The following is an 18,638-nucleotide window of genomic DNA, read 5'->3' on the forward strand; positions in this document are numbered from 1 at the left end:
TGTATTTTTGAAAATTATATCTTTATTTAAGAAACGTCAGAATCGCAAAATAAATTTACATCGTCAGAAATAGAATCAGACAATACCCGAATGTTGCGCATTCGTTTAGGATTTGGCGTAAAATCACTTCCGTCACTTGAGGAAATGTACACGTCTGATCTGGATGGTGATGCAGGCGGTTCCATACTTGTAGGGTTAGCATTTCTGATGCAATCTGTGATGAGTTTTTGCTTAGCTGGTTTAGAATCATGTTTATATTTACAATTCCCGATAGGTCGACATGCATTTTGTAATTAAAAAAAAACCGCACTATTTCAAAACCGCATAAAAACAGAACCTACTGTATTATATATCTCGATTAACTTGACGAAAAATTTGCATGTGAAAGCAACAACAAAGTTATCGAGCAAGACTCGCCGCTAGCGAGTATGTCTATAGCTCATTAGACGCACTGCCTTACCAACACATGTAATTAAGGCAGTTCTATCCCCGCGTTGCCAACACAATTCATTTATATCAGTTGCTTCATCTACTCGCCACTTGCTGACTCTTGGCTTGTAGTTCCGTTATTGTTACTTTTGAAAAATGTTTGTTTACCGAACGATCAATTGTTTTTCCTAAACGTCTGAAGTGACGAACGGAAAAAGAAGTGATCGTCCTTGCAGCCATAACAGAAATTCTCTTACAAAGAAGAAAATCACCTCCAGAGAAATGAATGTATCTACCAGATCCATGCCAAGACGAATTAGAGATGATCTCCTTCCATTAAAGCCTTCCGTCGCTCAACTGGTCATCTTTTGACAATGCGCTTGGAGAAAATTAGACCCGACAGATACTACTGGCTTCATCGGTGTCACGCGGTCAACGGCCATGAAAATATTCTTCTCACAGATGAGGAAATTTTCTCTGTTGAATAAACTTTTAATCAAAATCTATGCTAAAACTTCTATCGACGCAAAAAATGCTGTTCCAAGGGCTTAGCTTGCTCATCATCTTCACAATCTTTGTTTCTATACAACGACGTCAATATCCATGGAAACCATGCGTGATTAGTCTAATTATTTGAAGGCTTGTGTAAAAATACATATTTATTCCTCACCTTCAAAGTACTCCCCATCAACTGCAACGCTCGAACGCTCTACTGGCACTCTACTTTAGATTTTTCCATTACTTCTTTTCAACTGTTAAAACGCGTTCTCCGTAGTGTTTTTTTGACTCCATCAAACAGAAAAAAAATCGCAGGGAAGCATTTCAGGTGAGTGATGGTACTCATTTTGTTCGTTTACTCCGGTCAAAAATTCAGGTAAATGATGGTGCAAAATTCAAGAGTTGTTTTCCCACGACTAATTTCTTTTTTGCCATAAATCTCTCATAACGCCCAAATAATAGTTCTTATTAACTGTCTGACCATCTGGCAAAAATTCTTAGTGTACCATAGCGTTGTAATGTATTAAAATCGTGAGCGTCGCTTTCTTGTTTGACTGAAAACGTCGTGATATGTTTAGTCTTGGTTCATTTTGACGTGATAACGTCTTAAAATTCGATGTAGCCGGCTGCACGCACCAAAAAATGCGCCGTTATCTTGCTCATGCGTCGTTATCTTGCTCATGCGGCGTTACCTTGCTTGAACTGCAAGCGAGAGCGCGGAACGAACGACAAAGAGGCACAATCGGCCCCGCGTTCGGCAATGTTCGACATCTGGCTCTCTCCTACTTGAGTGAGCATATATGTATATGTATGTATATGCGCATATGTATATAAATTCACATATTTGTATTTGCATATGCCTTCTTCCTGGGTGCATGGTAATGAACCATTTCTCTGTTGAGAATAGGACGATGAGAGGAAAAGTAGGAAATGAAAGCGAGTGTTGCGAGTGTAATGTGTCTTGAAAAAGTCAAATCGATGATGTTGCCTCTTAGTGTTGTTGACTTATTAACGTCTGCTGCACAATCGAAATTGAACATATCCTTCATGAATTTGATAAATGTTTCGTCACTTTTCACGTTTGTGTAAATGTAACTTGATCAATTCCATTGCGATTCTATTTACCTCCTTCTTTAGATCCATACAAAATATCTATCAAACAAATAAAATTAAAATTTTCTTTTGAAAAATGCAACCATTCCATCAGAATTTTCTTATGACGTTATCACGTTAAACTATCGTCAGTAAACCGACTTTACAGACAACCTCTTTTTTCCACTTACTCGGATGATGTCTGGATTTCGTGTCGTACTGATAAGCCTACGTCTCGTTTCCAATAATGATGCGCCTGATGAATGTTAGGTCGGAATTAGCCTTTGAAATCATATCTTTGGCGATATCAGCGCGGTCCCTTTTTGCATGAAATGTAGGTCCTTTAGAAGCAACTTTGCAGCAACACGGCGCAAACCCAAATCATTAACTATATGTTTGAGACCTCTTCCAGCGCCCTGATAATTAATTAATTTGCGGTTATTGATCAACTTTTCTTTCACTTTATTGATGTTTTTATCAGTTTTCGATGTCGACGGCTTGCCATTACGTTCGCCATCCTCGATGGACTCACGATCTCTTCTAAAAAGTTCATTACCGAAAGAGTTTCCCAACATTTCTAAGGTTTTCGCACTATTGAATTCATTTTTAACGCAAAATTTAATACAAACTCGTTGCAATTTCAAATCCATTAAAACTGTACAAAATCGAAAACACGTGCAAAGGTAGATTTCCTCTAGGCGGTATCACTTTTACAAATGTCAAGCAAATGCGATAAATTCTTGGTACGGATGTTAATCACAGATAATAAAAAAAAAACAGTTGGATTAGAGTGTCATCTGGCGTTTGTTCCGGGAACTTTTTGATGAAGTAGATTTACGAGTATAGTTTTTACGTCTGTTAGAAAATTCGTTCGTTCATGATTATTAAAAAGATAAATAATAAATAATTAACTTAAACATTGAACAGCATCTGCTGCAGATCAAAAAATAGTTTTATAGGCGGCCGCCGTAGCCGAATGGGTTGGTGCGTGACTACCATTCGGAGTTACCAGAGAGAACGTGTGTTCGAATCTGTGTGAAACACCAACATTAAGAAAAAACATTTTTCTAATAGCTGTCGCCCCTCGGCAGGCAATGGCAAACCTTCGATTGTATTTCTGCCATGAAAAAAGCTCCTCATAAAAATATTTGCCGTTCGGAGTCGACTTGAAACCTTAGGTCCCTCCATTTGTGAAACAACATCAAGACGCACGCCACAAGCAGGAGAAGGAGCTCGGCCAAACACCCATAAAGGGTGTACGCGCCAATTACATATATACAGGGTTTGATTGAAAAGTAATGAGCCTTCCCGCACGGAACGTCTGCCGAACCGGCTGGTGGGGGAAAATGATCGTTGGACCTTCCCTTCCACTAGAAACCGGTCCCAGATCGCTGACAACAGCGGTGCAGTCAACATCGCTCCGCGTGTGAAAGCTGTTTTAAAAGTGTGTTAGGATTTTGCAGGGGCGAAAATGCAGCGATCGTTGGAGCAACGTTACTCGATCAAATTTTGCGTAAAGCTAAACAAAACGAGTACCGAAACCATTGGGCTACTCAAGGAGACTTACGGGGACCAATTTCTGTCCAGTGCCCGGGTAAAACGGTGGCACAAGTCGTTCAAGGAAAGCCGGGAGGCGCATGTCGAAATCCAAGGTCAAAACCTTGCTGATCGTCTTTTTCAACTCTCGAGGTATCGTCCACAAGGAGTTTATACCTCCAGGAAGCACTGTAAACGCGGCATTTTACAAAGAAGTGCTCCTTCGGCTGAAAAACCGCGTCCCCCGGGTTCGGCCCGACCTCGTCAACATTTGGACCCTTCATCACGACAATGCGCCGGCGCACACCGCCTTCCTGTGCACCTCTGCATTGGCCAAGATGGGGGTTCCGGTGCTTCCCCACCCTCCCTACAGCCCAGACCTGTCCCCTCCAGACTTCTTCCTGTTCCCGTGCCTGAAAAGAAAGCTGAAGGGGAGTCGTTTCGACTCCATCGAGGCGATCCAAAAAACTGTGACAGCCGAATTGAACGCGATTCCGGCGGGTGAGTTTAAAAAATGTTTCCTGCAGTGGAAAGACCGCTACCAAGAATATTAGTTGTATAAGCCAAAAGGTTTAATAAAACTGCTTAAAATAAATACAGCTCATTACTTTTCAATCAAACCCTGTATATGTATATAGTTACAATTTCATATACAGAAGTCCATCGCTTACTAAAATATTCGGCAATGCTCAGAGCAAACTTTCTATTACCTTTTTAAGAAGTATGGAAATATGGCTGGTTCGAATTGTGTCTCGAAATATAATAATTTGCTTTGTTTAAAATCTGATTTCAATTATCTTCACTGTAAAATAAAATTAAACATTTTAGTAAGCGATGTACTTCTGTATTTGAACTTAGTAGGTTAAGACAGCTTTTTTTATTTGAGCTGCGCCTTTTGATGTATTAGGAGGCTTGCCATTACCTACCGAGTATCGCTTAATGTGGGCATCGAACCCATGGCGAAGCGAATGGTAATCACGCACAAATCTACTTAGCTAAGGCCACCGGCATTGCATGCAATTATTAATCTTGATTTCAGGCCGTACAAAAGTGTCAACACCTCATGCCACACGCTAAGTAATGAAGTTAAAAACTATTAAGGGAAGAAATTAGTATGCACTCTGTCAAAAGGTATGCAAACATGCAACAATTAAAATATTTTATAGCAATTACTTGTAATTGTGCTATTAGCTGTTATGCAATGTGGGCAACGTGCAACTGACAATGAGCCCTGAGGCAATAAAGGTAAGGTGGTAACATACGAGTGTATACACTATTGGGAAATAATGTTTGTTGTTTCGCTTCAACGGTATATCTTCACATCAAGAGGCACTGTAGAATTAAAACACACAATTCTTTTTAATCCATTGTTTTGAAAATAACAAAAGTAGCGCCACTCTTAACACAATAACTCACGAACTAATGAATAGAATATCACACAATTTGAACAACCGTCTTTTTAAGGTTAGTACTAACCATTGGTCATTCGCCTCTTTTTCAGCCCAAAATGGGCCGCGCGAAGCTTTGTACGGAGGAGGAAGCCAGAGTAATGAAAAGTTTAAGAAATGATGGATCAAATAGGAAATTAAAGAACTATTCATAAAATTTTTTAGACCTATTCATAACGGCGGCCGCCGTAGCCGAATGGGTTGGTGCGTGACTACCATTCGGAGTTCACAGAGAGGACGTTGGTTCGAATCTCGGTGAAACACCAAAATTAAGAAAAACATTTTTCTGATGGCGGTCGCCCCTCGGCAGGCAATGGCAAACCTCCGAGTGTATTTCTGCCATGAAAAAGCTCCTCATAAAAATATCTGCCTTTCGGAGTCGGCTTGAACTGTACGCACACCACAAATACGAGGAGAAGCTCGGCCAAACACGAAAAGCTGATGCTCGAAGGAGAAAATGTAAAATTTTAGAAAGAGAAATAAACTCATACATTATGGCAAAATTAAATCTTTTTTATCATCAAACTTTAAAACTGAGCTAAGTTTGCAAGTTACAAGTCGGACTGTTTGATACATGCTGATTCTACCAAAATATTAACGACAGGAACTTCTTCTTCTTGATTGGCGCGATAACCGCTTTTGTGCCGGTTAGCACCAGTTAGAAATATCAAGTGAAGCCAAGTGCTTCTCTACCTGATCTTTCCAACGCAGAGGAGGCTTTTCTCTTCCTCTGATACTAGCCACTGGATCTTTATTTGCTGCACTATGTCTATGTCGTCGTAAAGCACATACAGCTCAGAATCTTTTTCTCAAATACTCCAAGGGACGCCTCATCAGAAGTTGACATCGTCCAAACTTCTGCGCCAGATGGACATGATAAGAGCCTTATAGTGTTAGGAGGAAGGAGTAGGCTCAATATTTTGGATGAAATTTAAAATCTGTGCGATGGACTATGTGAGAATATTAGATACGGTTATGATTCCCTATGCAAAAGAGGAGATGCCTCTAAGATGTAAGTTTATGCAGGATACCGAACCCAAACATTTATCAAATTTAGCAAAGGTGTGGTTTAATGAAGAAAAAGTGAATCTTTTAGAATGCCCAAGAGTCTTGGAACTTTATTTCTCAAGATAAATGTGGAAATTTAGAAAATCGAATTCACCAAATATGTGAAAGGGTCATAAAACAAGCAGGAGGTGCTACGAAATATTAAATTAATTCTCCATATGTAAGCTTTTTTTTAAACACTGATTTTTTTTGTGAAAGCTTTTTTTCTTTTATTTTTTCCAGTGAACGCATCTTAAACTCGATGGAATTTTATTATGTTGTAGAATATTTAGGAAATCGACTTTTTATTTCTTTAATTTGCTATAATTCTTTGTATTTGTAAGTCATAAAATATCGGGAGTTCTCGAAAATAAATATTGTGAAAAATAACATGCAAATATTTGTTTTTATTATATTTTTCAACAGTGTATGTACTAGGGATGCTAATATTCGCAGAAAATTGTGATCCGGTATTTGAGGACGTTTTTAAAGAAATTTCGGGATTCCGAAATTTGTCCCGGGATTCACTATGAGACATCTTCTTAATATGAGTAAAAACTCTATAACTGAAAGCATTTAAATATACCATGAAATAAAATAACATAAAATGTAAGTTAAACTGATTTTAAAAATTATATATTTACTAATACATACAGAGGGATCTTAAAGTAATAAATTTTCTAAGTACTTAAAAAAACATGCGATTTAAGAAAGTTTACTTAGATTGATTTAATAAATTATGAGACTTTTTCTTTCGTTTGCGTTAGAGACGTTATGATTTAAATGTTCTTCTGTAATTTTAGAGGCATAGTTTCAAGCTCTTTTTTGATTGATATTTTGAAAAAATCATATCTCAATTCATAAATGCGCATACTCGTATCTCGATGACATAATCGTTCGAAGCTGTTTAATTATTTCCATATTCCAATTGGAAAGCTTTCATTGTAATCACCTTTTGTATTAATAAGTTTTACTTCTTTCAATTGAATTCCGGGATTGGGATTCCTAATAAGTACATACATATATATGCAGTTAATTGCGCGAAATGTTGGTGGTGTTAATGTATATAGATATGTAGAGCAATGAACGTTTCAATCACGCTAGCCTAATAAAGTGAAATGTGTGAATACATATTTACATGTACACTCAAGTGCCTGGTGTTTTTGGACATTTTTTGAATAGGGAGGAGCTTTAATATTAACAACGTTAATTTGACAAGTCACATCATGGCCTTTATCAGTACTCACGGTAGTGCGATCAAGCGATGAAAGCAGCCTTATTGTGCTGAAAATCGACTCACTCTTCTCGAATGTACAATATAAAGGTACTTACATTTATATTGACGAATTTTTTTTAATCAATATTTAAGGAACAAAAACTTCCAAATTCATTTCTAGAATTATAAAACTTAAGGTAATAACGAAATAAGGCACAATTTTATGCAAAAATATTATTCGTAAATACGATATTTATATGGCGTAAAGAATATTTTATATTGACGAATTTTTTTTAATCAATATTTAAGGAACAAAAACTTCCAAATTCATTTCTAGAATTATAAAACTTAAGGTAATAACGAAATAAGGCACAATTTTATGCAAAAATATTATTCGTAAATACGATATTTATATGGCGTAAAGAATATTTTATTAAAAAGATAATAGAAAAAACGAGTATTCAGTACTTTTTTGGGCCACTTTTAGCTTTAATAACTGCTTCCTAACGTCGATGCATACTTTTTACCAATACATTGATTTTCATTAGCCACAATTTTCACCCACTCAACATTTAACGCTGTCTTTAATGATGCCTTTGATGTTATTTTGTGCTTTCTGATTTTGCTTTCTAAGAGCTCTCAGACATGCTCAATTAGTTTCAGATCCGGTGATTGAGGAAGAGTTTTAAGTTGCCTCTTCTTCTTCTAAATTGGCCCGATAACCGCTTACGCGATTTTGGCCGAGTTTAACAAAGCGCGCCTCGTGCTAACCGACGCCAGATGGACTCACCAAGTGAAGCCAAGTGCTTCTCCACCTGATCTTTTCAACGCACAGGAGGTTTCCTCTTTCTCTGCTACCACAAGCTAGTACCTAATCGAATACTTTTCAGAGCCGGGGCGTTTGTATCCATCCGGACGACATGACCCAGCCAGCGTAGCCGTTGGATTTTTATTCGTTGCGCTTTGCTTATGCCGTCGCAAAGCTCATACAGCTCATCGTTCCATCGCCTCCGATATTCGCCGTGGACAACGTGCAAAGGTCCAAAAAATCTTGTGCAGAATCTTTCTCTCAAAGCTGCTTACAGTGGTAAATATGCCATTCTTGCACGAGATAAATGTTTTAGGTCACTGTTTTGTTGAAACAAGAACCCTTTAACATCCAGTCAAAGCTTAAGAACACTATCAGGCAAATTATTCTTCAAAATTTTTAAATACAGATGTTTGCCAATTTTATCATCAATAAAAGCCATTTTTGCTACTCCAGATGCACCTCCAAACCAATACATTTCCTCCTCCATGCTTGACGGTAGGAATACAATTTTTTCATTTAGTTCTGTATTTTCTTTTCGCCAAACTTTTAGAGAGCCATCTGCTCCATAAACATTAAATTTGGACTCATCACTGAATATAACGTTTTCCTAGAAAGAATCTGACTCATTTATATAGCGTTTGGCGAACTCTAATCTGTTCTTTCGGTTAATATGTGAAATGTAGGGCTTGCGGCGTGCCACTCTGCTATGATAACCAGCATTTTGCAGACATTTATGGTATGGTACGTTTTGCTTGTGGGCTTACTTTTTTATGAAAAGACTGTTGAATACTTATTTTTGGTTTTTGCGCGACTGATGTTACCTTGTTGCGTTCCTCAATATTTTCCGCCTTCCGGATTGGTGGTGATTGGCTTCCAATTTACCAGTATTAACGTAGCGTTATTGCTTTGCACCGTAGAATGTGATTTGCCAATTGTTTTGCCGATTTCGCGCAGAGACATGTTTCCCATGTACAATTTAATAACAATTTTTGCTTTTACCCGACTCAAAAGTAAATCCACCTATTCTAGTGGAAAAAACTGAAATGGGTTGTAGCACTCACCTAAGGACTGAAATTCTCTAGCTGTTAGTTTAAGTTATTCTATAAATATTGTTTAATGTGTGTATACAGTTTGCAATAAAAGTGTTCTTAAAAAAAAACTCAAATTTTATGGAAAGTTTATTGCAAAAACTATTAATAAGCTATTTATTTTATATGCCCCAAATTGTATGGGATTGTTATGACAATAAGTATTTAATTTGGTTCCTGATGCGTCTGCATTTCCGGTGTTGATGACCGGTTAGTTTCATGCCCTTGGTGGCTTTACCTGTTGTTGCCGTGTTGGTGTTGTTTGAGCCGTTGAGGTTACGGTAGCGACCGTAACTCGCGAAACCAGAATTAATTTCTAATTATAATTAAAAACAAACATATGTTACTGTACGGCAGTAATTCCATCTCTCTTTCTATCTTTGATCTCTTCCTATTTCTGAAACTCCAGCCTTGACCATCTGGCAGGCTTGAATCAATTCGTTGACGTCGTCTTTCAGGATCATAATTTTTGTTGGTTATATTTTAAAGTCCTTACAAACTTCTTCGAGCCCACAGAACTTCATCCCATTTTTAGGCAACAAGTGGATTAGTACATATTTACTATCTAGCCGTATCCATCACGGTTAAAACCGGAGAATATAGGCCGAATAGGCATTACGCTTGTGCGGTTGCATAAAGTCAGATTCTAAGGATCAGAATGTTATTAATAGATATAAACGCATACGAGGGCGGTTCAATAAGTATAAAGGGTGTTCTTGAGGGAAGTTGGTATTAGCATCGTGTGCTGCCATCTATCGAACGACGGCAAAACAAATTTCAGGCTGATTGATAGGTTAGTTTGGATTTGGCAGCTATTCGAGTAAGACGTTTTTCGTGATTTTCTCTAAGATGGAAAAGTAGTATCGTTCGGTAAATCTCTTTTTGTTTTTGGATGAGAAATAATGCGTGGAGATAAAAGCAGAGTTGGATGCGGTCTATGGGGGTGCTTCGCCATCTATGACCACAGGTAGATATTGGTTCAACGAATTTAAGTATGGGCGAACGAACATCTTTTTTTGAGGAGGAGCGACCAGGACGCCCGGCAGACGTGGTTACCGAGAAAATCATTCAAAAAGTCCACGACATGATTCTCGCCGATCGACGAACGAAAGTGCGCGAAGTAACATAGGCGAAGTAAAAATGGGCGATGTCATGACCATTAAACTCACCCAAGCACGTGTTGTTTCCCACCACAGTTAGCTCTGACATAATTATTATTGAGATCAGATAAATTACCATCCGATCCTCTATATAGGCTATAACTCTCATTGTATATGAGTTTGTTCGGATTGCAGAAATTAACAGTCGTGTGATAAAGCCCCGTCCGGGCCGAATTTAAATAAATTTTATATTTGAGTATAGTTGGGAAGATATGAGTCAATAATGGTAAAGCAAAGTAGGAAAAAATGGTACTTTTTAGAGAATATCCGAACATCTATTGAAATTACGAGGAGGTGAAAAGGTTTTATTATTTCTTGCAAGAGTATTGAAAATTAGTGCCATTATCGTAACGCCTTTTTGGGTATTTGTCCAGGAAACTCAACGCAAAGGCAAATATATATTTCGATCAAAATAGAGGGTAACCTCTCGATCTTTCCATTAGCCTTACTTTATCGTGTTGACGTTTGGTATATTCCAATTCTAAAGAATCGGATATTGTAAGCGGGGTTAAAAATGGTCAATAACTAAGTCTTGTGGAATTGTAACGAGCTTGCGCGTGACTACCGTTCAGTAGGTTCAGGGTTCGAAATGCACTGTGGGAATGAAAATCGAATGATAGAAAAGGTTTTTTCTAATAGAAACCGCCCCTCGGCAGATAATGTCAAAACTCCGAGTGTATTTCCGCCATAAAAAAAACTTCCCATGAAAAACTATCTGCCGTTCGGAGACGGCATAAAACTGTAGATTCTTCCATTTGTGAAACAATATCAATACGAACACCACAAATATAAAACAACTCTGAGCATGGCTTAAATTTCGTCAGAGTCGCTGTCATATTGAACACTGGTTTTTTATTTGTGTATTTGGGGATTTCTCTTTCCATCATAAAGATCTCTTGGTTAATATTTGAAACATTTTTAAACTTTTCTTGACTTTTTTATACTCAGCCCGTTTATCAATTGAATCATGGACAAAACTCATGCTACCTGCCATATCCGACCGATTGTCGCAGATCCTTCTATTAGTAAGCAGAAGGGATTGTAGGCTGCTGGTTGGATTGATGACGGGCCATTTTCTATGGGTATCTCACACAGTGCACTCTGCCCAGCATGTGGAGAGGTGGATGAGACGGCGGACCACTTTATGAGGTCTTTGGCACTGACGTGTTAAGAAGCGACCCCCTTGGCTCCTGGGTACCACAAGATCTAATCAGATTTTTTTGAAGGTCGGGTGATTTAAAGAAAATGAAAAGGGTAACCCGAGTGCAGTACAATGGACTTGATGGTTCCTGAGTACTGTTCTTGCTAGTTTGTCCAGACAAAAAAAAAAAAAGATTGTAATGCGGATTGTATTAACTATTTCATTATTCAGCTTTGGAATCGGTTCGGGTTTATGGGAATAGAGCATACTTTTCATTTGATCTCAAAGAATGAAGTTCAATGGTGCCAAATCGCAATATCTTGGCGGCCATTTGACCTTGTTGTTTCGTGAGATAATGAGTTTTGGGAACTTGGTTTGTAGTAGCGCCATTGTTTCATGTGTCCTGCGGAAACCACACATTGCCCAAGTCTATGTCATCTAATTCAGACCATGAAAGTTCGTTTGTGCTTCGTTTGAAAACATGATTTTTCCATAAGAATGCCCAAACGTTTTTCGCCTCCTTTATAATGTCTAACCACAAGCTAAATTTCCGCCACAACACGGATGTTATTTTAGCTGTCAAACGAACAAAAAATGGACAAAGGGAGGACGAAATAAAGGAAAAACAACCGATGAACATACTTACACACATAAATACGTGAATTCGGCCAAACTCGAACTTATTAAGTACAGGGTGGGCCATATAGCGTTTGCTTTTTGAACCACCTATTTTTTTGAGAATGGTAACACAAATGACACATAATTTACTTAAAGGTTTGACATTTATGAAATGGGACGCTATACGCTTGAACAAAATTGGGAAATATTGAAAACCTATTTCCAAAGTGGTGAGTCTTCTTCTTCCGCGGTTACAGTAAATGGCGAGCGATCCCGTGACATGCTCAACGAGTTTTTGTTTCCAAAAATTGAAGAGGATGACATGGACGACATTTGGTTTCAACAGGACGGTGCAACTTGTCACACTGCCAAAGTTACACTCGAACTTTTGGCTACCGTTTTTGAAAACCGAATAATCAGCTGAAATTCCGATATCAATTAGCCGCCTCGGAGCTGTGATTTAAGCCCGTTGAACTATTTTTTGTGGGGAGCCGTTAAGGACAAATGCTATGCGAACCATCCAGAGACGATTGGACCATCCACACGAAATCGAAGTTGCCATTCATGAAATTGGAGCCCAAACAATCGAAAATGTGCTAAAAATTGATCGAATGGCCTACTGTAAAGCCCGTCGTGGCAGTCATTTGAACGATATTCTTTTTCATTCATAAATGACAATGTTCAATCTTCAAAATAAAAAGAAAATTGAGAAATTATTGATTAGTTTTTTTTATAGCCGATTCAAAAAGCAAATTTTACATGGCCCAAACTATACCTACTTATTAAGAAGAAGAAGAAGAACAAGAAGAAGAAGAAGGCTCAGTAAAAGGCTGTTATACCCTGAATACAAAAATCATAAACTTTTCTGATACCCTTAGTATTTAATGCAATAACTAACTTTTATTCTTCTGGCGTCATTAAACACATTCTTGAAATGCAAAGTTTTGAATAAAAAGCGTCATTTCGTGTGTAAAGAACAATTCAGTTTTTAATTAGAAAAATAAACGCAATTATATCCGCAATACCTACTTGCAAGTAGAAGTTCCAAAAAAAGTCTAGAGGTGTGTTGTGACAGAAGGTCTAAATAAAAGAAATAAAGTCGTAATTTCACTAAAATATACAAATTATTTCAACACAAAGCAAACTCGGTTGCCGTTCGAAGAAAAAATATTATTAACTTTAGTTCAAAAGATGCTAGCAGAAATTGAAGTCAACTTCTTTGATTAAAGAAAAACGCTTTGCGTGCAATTATAAAAGCTGTGTGTTTTTTTCTGTATTTGCCTTTAACCGTCACTGCAGTGTGGGTGACATTTTGAACAAACGCATAACACTTTTCTCCTCGCTTCCTTTCTCGTAATACTGTGCGCTTCTTTATTGTGCGCTGGCCTTTTGCCTGAACACTCTCGTTGCCCACTATTTTCGGTTCTTGTGAAATTTGATATTTTTCATTTTTAGCGTTGATTTTTTTTTAGCAAATTTTTCGAACATTTAATGCGTTTTCTTATCTCCACTTTGGCCTCCCCACCCAACAAAACCACAAGCCACAAATACTTTTCAACTTCTGACATAGTCGCTGTTGCATTTGGTGTTGCTTTCGCTTTCGCTTTTCATTTTGTTTTGCTTCTCAAGTGTTTTCTGTTTTCATGTTATTACTGCTCTTGTCTCAGTTACTCGAAGGTGCTGGCACTTCCGCATCCGTTGCTTTGCTGGCCACAACAGACTCGACTGTGCACTCTTTGTTCGCTCCTTTTATTGTTTGTGCAGTTTTCGATTTCTTGCTTTTGATCTTTTTCACTTTTCCCTCTAAAATAGTTTGAGTTTCAATGATTTGTTTTCCTGTCTCTGATGCAGAGCGTTGACGATTTTTGTAGATCTTCTGGATTCTATATGTAGACCAAATTACAATTACCAATCAGCATACCAAAATCTATAGGATAGGAGAAATTTTTGAAAAATTTAAGTACGTCGACTACAGAGTAATTTAGTAATTTAGACTGGGCACTTCAACTCTATATCCTATTCTGTCATATAAATGGAAGTGCGTGTTTATTAATTATATAACTTAAGAAAATAAATAAATAATATATTACATTTAAAATGAATGTAGTACTTTGACATGTTAAGTCGTTTGCTGTGAAATATATCATTTTCACTCATCTAAAATAAATTGCCTACATCGTAAAGCATAAATAACAAAGCTCGTAAGGTTTCCTCAATTTGGATCACCGATACCGTTCAGAACTTGTACAATTTCAGATTAGACTAGCAAATTTTGGATTATTTCAATTAACCTAGCTTTAAAAATCAATGAAATTATGTACCTATTCAAATCGTCCACAAGTGGCTGTGGCATCATTGGTGTGTTGTTTTAGGTCTAAAATTCGCGCACAAGCAAAGATGTGTGAGCAGGGGCGTTATCGTGATGCAAGAGCCAATTTTTGTTCTTCCACAAATCCGGGCGATTCTGGCGGATTTCTTCGCGCAAATTGCGCATAACTTACAGGTAATATTCCTTATTGACCGTTTTACCCTGTGGCAAGAACTCATGATGCACAGCGCCCCTGCAATGGCACGAGCCAATCGATATGTCTAGGTCCTCAGCAACTTCTCTAACGGTGATTCGACTATCGGACAACACCATTTTCTTCACTTCATCAATTTTTTCGTCTGTTGCTGAAGTGCTCGGGCGTCCGGCACGCTTTTCGTCGTTTACATCTTCTCGGCCTTCTGAGAACATTTTGTACCACCGATAAACGTTGCTTTGGTCCAAAGTAGCTTCTCTGTTCTCCACGTACTGCCATTTTTCTTCTTTTCCTAACTTTCCTCCTTGTCTGAAAAGCATTATCGCCGATTTTGCGCGCCGAAACGAAAGTTTTGAGAAATAATTTTGTTCCAGTAAACAATCTTAATAAGGGTAATAAATAAAAAATTTGAAAATTATGCCAATGGTTTAGTATTTAGAGTGCAATTAAGAAATAAATTTAATTTGTATCTTTAGTTGAATCAAGCTTCTATGGTATACGGCCACTGATATATCCATAAATAGGAAATAAAATAAATTGAGAAGAAGTCGGTTTAAACCTCTCAGACTGTAGCGCCGCACTATCCTTGAAAAATGGGGAAAAACTAATAAATTCTGTTACCGCAATCCTTAGAGAAAACGGAAAACTTTCAAAATATAGCTGTTAAAATATTCTATAAATCTATTTTGCTGATCACATATACGGGGAGTATTCCAGCTAAGTGAATTTGTCGATGTATAAGTGCGTACATATGGACGTATAGGTTAACTTATTTATGAACACATACATACGAAAGTATCCAAATAAAGTTAAACAAAAAAATGGTTTGCAGTATTTCACACACTGACGAAAATGCATCAAAAATTATGTAGCGAAAATATTTGAGGGCGTATGAACTAAAAGTGAGGCCCTATGCTCCATTGGGAGATAAAGGAAACGTTGATGATGATGAACTAAAAGTGGCCAGAGTTATATGTTTTTGCTCTAGTTGCGTTGCTCCGAATTTGACTTATCAGAGAAGTGAGAAATCCAGTAATTAAAGGAAAGTACCAGTTGGTTGCAGCCATAGCAACACATTCAAAGAATTAAATCAAGAAAATAGTAATAATTAACGGTTAATAACCACAATGCCCACAATAATCAAAATCATGCAATTACAACCACACTAACAAAAGAAATATCGTCAATTGACTGTTCAGTTACAATTAATTGAAATTTCATCATCGCCAACACGTAAAAGCAGCACACCAACAACAAAAAATCTTTCATGACCACTGAAGTGGGCCAAGTCTGTCTTCATACCAAACTACATGTATACATATTTATGACTAGTGTTGCCATGTGAAAGTCATTAGAAAGTATGAATGTAAAGGGTGATCAGATTTGAGGTACTTTTTTCAATAGGGTGTTTTGACGTGAAACAATGGATCTTTCGTGACTACTGTCAAATTAAATGTATAATTCAGTATTCATTGACATTTCGTCATGGAAAGACTTGCGTCTCAACGACGCTTACAAATCCTACAATTGTATTACGAAAATCAACGCTTTGCGCCCAACTTATGGTGTACAGCGATGAGGCCGATTTTTCTGGAAGAATCATCGGCCCATATTTCTTTAAAGGCGAGGTTGGCACCAATGTAACAGTGAATGACGAACGATATTGGGCCATGATAAACGACTTTTTGATGCTGGAACTTGAAGCCTGTGATCTCCACAATCTTTGGTTCAAACAGGACGAGGCTAATTGCGAAACAATACGTGAAACAATGGATTTACTGCCTCGTCGTTTCGGTGAGCAATTTATCTTTCGTCTCGAACCACTGCATTGGGCACCAAGATCATGTGATATCGCACTTTTGAACTTTTATTTGTGGCGATATCTAAAGTCTAAGTGTTTTGTGGATAAATCAGCTTCGATTACTAAAGTTATTCACGAAATACCGATCGAAATTGTCCAGCGTGTCATTTAAAATTGGTGTTTACGATGCAGTTGCGGCCAACAGTTGAATGGGATTATCTTTAAAAAAATAAATGCCATGAAAGGTTCTATACAATAAAAACAAAGATTGCCCAATTAATTTGAATTTTCGTTATTTTATTTTAATTTAAAATCCGATACTTTTAAATTGATCAACCTTTATATTGATAGATATATAACGAATTTTTTATAACACGAAACCCAAATTCATTGATTCATAAGTTACTATAGCGCTTTTAACGACATTAGTAAACAAATACTAGGTTATAGTAGTTACGCTGGAGTCTTCACTTATTGCCTTAAGGTGGCTATCTCTATTTGATTTTTCCCCATACAACAGTCATCTAGAGCTCAATAATCGTGACACCCTTCTTCGTCGCACAAAAATTTCGAAATAATAAATATTTATACAATAGTTAAACTGCTCACATAGTCAATTGCTTAGCCGCTTGTTCTGGCAAAAGTAAACCCTAATTTTTCTCTCTCTAGTATTATCAGATTTTCAACCACTTTCCTTTTAAAACTATGTAAAACCAATTACAAATTCAATGAAAAATTTCGATTCGTATGCCTAAAGTCTTGGCTCATTCCATATATCGGACTCTCTTTTCAGCGCTAAGGAAACAATACTAACCTCTCCTAATAAATAATTGACGACACTTATTTTGGCCACACGGCAAAACAAAAACGATTACAGTGACAGCGATCACTAAATGAATTTTACATACACACCATTACTAAAACAAACAACCTCTCTATCTCTCTGGGTCCAATTTTTACGTATGACCCTGAAAAAGAAAACGTTGTTATAACTCCATCATCAGAAAAAACTATTTCATATTTTTACATGACAAAGTATTAGGGTGGAATATATAAGTACTTATACATAGTATTAGTTGGGGTAGAGAGTGAGCCAATGTATGAAAGTTTCGCAAGATAGAAAGTGATATACTTATACATACATACGTATTTTAGAATTCGTTGTACCTTTCTTCACTGAAATACGAAGCGCTTCATTATGAGAAAGTTTACCAAAAAATGAAAAATATTATATAATAAGTATTGCGTCACCTAAATAAAATTGATACAATTAGCGGACAATGTTTTGAAGCCTGCACGAGGAGCGGCTGATAAGTTCGCGACCTAAGGTACTAAATGATGATTCGTTTCAATCATTGTTAATATAAACAGTCCTAAACTTTTTTATTTGCTATTAGAGTAAGCTGAGAAACTGGAAATCTTTACAATTTGGAGTACCACGCCGTGATTAAATTCGTTATAAAAAGAGGAAATACGCCGAAATAAATTTTTGAAGTAATGTAGTCGGTTCTCGAGAATTCTGAAATTCTAAATACAGTGGCAACAAAATGGGCTCAGCTATGTCAGAAGAAAAATGAGATCAGTAAAGACGACCACTACCAGGTCACCCAGTGACAGTAGTGATCCAAGGAAATATCCAAAATGTGTAAAAATTCGTACTGGCCGTTCAATAGAAGGACTAAACATTTGCAATGAATAAATTGAAGAAATTTTCTGGAAAAAAAAATTAGCTTTGCTTATGCTCATACCGGTCGTCCAGCAGTAACATGTGGTTGTGTAAAAGTGATTTGGACAAAATTAGCAACCGCTTTGTAATAGTCGATGAAACCTGTATTCTTCAATATGATTCGCCATGTATCGAAAATTGAAATTTGAATAGGTCGAGCCAAGAAGCGCCAAGAGATTTGGTGGTTTCTAAAACTCTCAGGCTAAAAAGCTAATTGTATTTAGAGCTCTGGAAAGAGGATAGTATACTATAGCCATTTATCAATCTTAAGTCTATTACACTTCTTATGGGCAACTTTGCAATACCAGAGTGTATTTTATGTATATACAAGGAAGTACGTATTCTACTGTGGAATTTTTGAGCTTTAAGAGCTTATTTTCTCTTCTTCTAATTAATTTTCGATATACAATTTCCCAAAACTCGCAATTACCCCGGTTCATCCATATATCAATCATCCACGCAAATCAACCAAATTCACGTTTTTTTTATAGGAGAGTAATCCCCA

The sequence above is a fragment of the Anastrepha ludens genome, chromosome 4, assembly GCF_028408465.1.
Source record: "Anastrepha ludens isolate Willacy chromosome 4, idAnaLude1.1, whole genome shotgun sequence".
Taxonomy (NCBI): domain Eukaryota; kingdom Metazoa; phylum Arthropoda; class Insecta; order Diptera; family Tephritidae; genus Anastrepha; species Anastrepha ludens.